This window comes from Urocitellus parryii, chromosome 16 (assembly GCF_045843805.1).
Source record: "Urocitellus parryii isolate mUroPar1 chromosome 16, mUroPar1.hap1, whole genome shotgun sequence".
NCBI lineage: Eukaryota > Metazoa > Chordata > Mammalia > Rodentia > Sciuridae > Urocitellus > Urocitellus parryii.
The window spans coordinates 13,328,965-13,333,752 of NC_135546.1; positions in this window are offsets into that span (position 1 = coordinate 13,328,965).

Here is a 4,788-nt window from a genome sequence, read left to right on the forward strand (position 1 = left end):
TTCCAGTTCTGATGTGGATTAATAATACTGAGACCAGAGGCAAAGAGAGATGAAAGGGTGCCTGCAGCCAAAGCCACAATGCCCTGACTCAGGAGGCAAAGGAAGACACAGTGCCCTGAATATACGGGGCATTGCTCCTTTTGCTGAAATGAAGGAGACAGGCTAATGCTGGCACAAGGGACAGAGCATTGTCAACAGACAGAGGCTAGATGGCAAAGCTACTTGAGGAACCTGAATGGACACCGTGAACTGTGAATCACTAAGAGCTAGTGACTCAAAGTCTCAGAGACATTAGCTAATCATAAAAGTGATTACAAGCATTTAGTTTTGGGGATCTCCCACTCCAGGCTGACATCACACCTGGACATCAGTCAGATGCCCCAGTGGGCATGGTCCTTACCCTGTGTCACAGTAGCTTGAAGTCACTCCCTGGGCAGCTATTGCAGGCCAGAAGGTATGGAAGGCAGCTCATGACTGAATTCCAAGAAGCAGCCTTTGCTTTTAAAGATAGAGATGCAACTCGTGAAAACACAAGAGACCCCAAAGACAGCCCTGGACATGATAAAATTATTAATTCAAATAAATGGAAAAGCACTTGAGCAAAGGATAAGGATTCTACATGATCATTTTCCCTTCTGGCTAGAACAAATTTATTTGTGTGACTGTTAAACAGTGAAGCAGGTAGAAACATCTAATGCCTTGCTGCTTGAAGTGTGCCCCATGGACCAGGTACATCAGAGCCCCTTCTATGTACTAGCAATGCTGAGTCTCAAGCCCCAGCCTAGAATTTCCAAAAGTGTAGAATCAGCATCTATAGTTTAACAAAATCCCAGGTGGTCTGTGTACTCACTGAAGTTTTTTTTTTAAATTCTAATTTGTTATATATGACAGCAGAATGCATTTCAATTTATATTACACATACAGAGCACAATTTTTCATGTCTCTGGTTGTACACAAAGTAGAGTCACACCATTTACATCTTCATACATGTACCTAGGGTATTGATGTCCAACACTTATTATTCCACCATTTTCCTACCCACATACCCCCTCCCTCTCCTTTGCTATCTAAAGTTCCTCCATTCCTCCCATGCTCCCCTCTCCCCACATCCCCATTATGGATCAGCACCCTCATATCAGAGAAAACATTCAGCATTTGGTTTTGGGGGATTGGCTTACTTCACTTGGGAGTTCTCCAACTCCATCCATTTACCTGCAAATGCCAAGATTTTGTTCTCTTTTAATGCTGAGTAATATTCTATTGTGTATATATCACATTTTTCTTATCCATTCATCTACTGAAGGGCATCTAGGTTGGTTTTACAAATTAGTGAATTGTGCTGCTATAAACATTGATGTGGCTGCGTCACTGAAGTATGTTGTTTTTAAATCCTTTGGGTATAAACTGAGGAGTGAGATAGCTGGGTCAAATGTCGGTTCTGTTCCAAGGAATCTCCATACTGCTTTCCAGATTGGTTGCACCAATTTGCAGTCCCACCAGCAATGTAAGAGTGTGCCTTTCCCCCCACATCCTCACCAACACTTATTATTGTTTGTATTCTTAATAGCTGCCATTCTGACTGGAGTGAGATGAAATCTTAGAGTATTTTTGATTTGCATTTCTTTATTTTTTTTTCTTTTTTTTTTTAGAAATTTTTTAATATTTATTTTTTAGTTCTCGGCGGACACAACAACTTTGTTGGTATGTGGTGCTGAGGATCGAACCCAGGTCGCACGCATGCCAGGCGAGCGCGCTACTGCTTGGGCCACAACCCCAGCCCGATTTGCATTTCTTTAATTGCTAAAGATGTTGAACATTTTTTTATATATTTGTTGATTGATTACATATTATCTTCTGCGAAGTGTCTGTTCAGTTCCTTGGCCCATTTATTGATTGGGTTATTTGTGGGGTTTTTTTTTTTTGGTGTTAAGATTTTTGAGTTCTTTATATATCCTAGAGATTAGTGCTCTGTCTGATGTGCATGTGGTAAAAAATTGCTCCCATTCTGTAGGCTCTCTGTTCACCTCACTGATTGTTTCTTTTGCTGATACTCACTGAAGTTTAAGAAGCACTGCACTAGGATGCATGATCATGTGCCCCTTGTTAAATATTAAAACAAAGAACCCTCATTTATCAAACTTAAAGGTCCATGATACATCAACCTGTTATGCTCCAAGGATGCAGCTGTAAATTAGAGACAAAATCTTGCTCTTGTAGAACTTATATTCAACTAGGGGAAGCAGAGAATAAATACATTCTGTGAATAAGATGACTCCAGACTGTTCAATGTGAGGATGAAGATAGGGTGACATTTCAGAGTGATAAAAATGGTCAGAGAAAGCCTATTCAAAGAGTTATCTTGTGAACTGAGTCTTAAGGGAACAGAAAGAATCCAGTCTCACCTAGAACCACAAGAAAGGCCATAGAAATAGCAACCTCAAAGGCCCTGAGGCAGGCATGCCTGAAGCAGGCCTGAAGGATAGAAAAGAATCATGTGGCCAAAGCACATGTGCTAAAGGAAAGTGGTGGGCCTGGGAGAGGTGGCACCCGCCTGTAATCCCAGTGGCTCGGGAGGCTGAGGCAGGAGGATCTTGAGTTCAAAGCCAGCCTCAGCAAAAACCAGTCACTAAGCAACTCAATGACACTCTGTCTCTAAATAAAATACAAAATAGGGCTGGGGATGTGGCTCAGTGGTCGACCCCTGAGTTCAATCCCCAGTATTGCCCCCCCCAAAAAAAGAAAATTGGTGAGCAAAGAATGGATATAGAAGGACTATAAGCCGTGGCAAGGAATATGGATTTTATTCTGAAGTATAACATGAAGTCACTTATAAGAGATAATTAAAGGAGAGTTGATATCTGTTTCATATTGCTTTCAGTAGTTTAAAACAGCAACCATTTAGTTGCTCATGATTCTGTGTTTCAGGAATCTCATCAGCTCCCACTGGGAGAGCTCATCTCTGCTCCACAGAGCCTCAATGCCACCTCACTGCTGCCCTTGAACTGGCTTCTCATCATTCAGTAAGTTGCTCTGCATGGTAGCGAGCTCCCAAGATCCATTTACATTTTAAACAGATTTCTCTGGCTGTCAAGTGGGGGAAAGATGGTAAAGAGGACACAGTGAGAAACTGGGAGTGCAGAGAAGAGGCTGTGGCGTGGCAATGCTGGGAAAAGACGGTGGTGACTTACTCAAAGATGGGTGGAGGAGGTGTGGGCTTCCAATTTGAACCAACATGACTTGTTGTTGGATGAGAATGTGGTGAGGGACATAGGGAGGAATCAGAGATTATAGGGACATAGGGAAGAATCAGAGATTATATCCAGGATCCTGGCTTAAGTCACCATGTGGATGGGGATACCTGGTGTCACACTCTGAGATGGAAGACAGACTTAACTCAGGGCAGGGAGGGGGAAAGCAGAGGGTTCCATTTTGCCATGTGAATTCTAAAGCTATTAAACATCTGAGGGGAGGTGTAATGGAACCAGTCAGGTGAGTGGTTCTGGAATTCAGATAGAAGGTGCAGAACCCAATTATTAGCAAAAAAGAGGATGCATAAATCCTTGAAGAGGAGGTAGGCATAGAGGAAGGTTCAGGCTGGAATCCTGACACCCCAAAATTTAGGGGTCAGTTAGTAAAGTGGGAACCCCAAAACAAGCAAAACAAAATAATTAAAAACAGTGCATAGAAGAAGCCATGAGTGAGAAGGGAAGAAATCAGCAGAAAAAGCAACAACAGCCACAGAGGGGACCCACCCTGGAGGAGGACAGAGGGAGCCATCAGTAGAAAGTTCTTTTTGAAGCTCTTTCCCAACATGGAAGGCGCTATAGCATGTTGGAATATGAGATGCTCCAGCAGAGAGAGGTAACTACAGGGGTGAAGGCCTTGAGAAGGAAAGGGACAGGATCCAGAATTCAGGTGAGGCAGGGATGGGACAGGTACAGAACACAAGTGCAGATACAGACGCACATGGAGAGGGCAGTTTCTAACAGGTTGTCTCCATTTTCTCAGTGGAATGTAAGGTGAGATCAGCTGTTGGCCAATGGCCAGCCTGAAGAGGTATGTCTTAGGGAGGTTAGAGGTGACAGTGACAAATAAAATGGTATATGCAAAAGTTCTTGGGTGGGCAAGAAATCAAATTGTCCAGTGCATAGGTTTTTTTTCCACTTCTCTTAAGCATTGTATAATAAATTCCAACAATCAGAATTATTGAGCCGGGCCCTGGTTGTATCAATCCTTCACTTATTCTTCTTAACAACTTCGGGGAAGGTAAAGCAGAGATGATGACAGAAGTCCAAAGAGGCAGGAAATTTGCCAGCATCTGCACAGCAGGAATGTGACAGATAAAACTGGGCCAGGACTACTGAGTCTCTTTGGAACTGTGGATCCTATGTTCATCTTCTCAGAATCCTGAGGTCACTGCCAGGCTCACTTCCTGCACTTGACACCAGGATGACACTCTTTGTCTTTCCTCCCAGGAATCCTTCCTATTATGGTTGACTTTAAGCTGCAGCAGGTACATCTCTCCTCTGAACTTCATCTTTATCTGTTTCCCTGTAAACCAGGTGAATTGGTAACAGGATTGTAGTTAAATATCTGGTTTTAAAGTAAAAAACTCCAGTTCAAGTTCTGGATTTGCCTGTAGACTCAAGAAAGTTATTTGTCCTCTTTGACCTTCCCTTCTTTATCTTTAAAACAATAATAGTAAGCCATAGGAGGTGTGCATGCCTATAATCCCAATGACTTGGGAGGCTGAGGCAAGAGGATTTCGAGATCAAAGCCAGCCTCAGC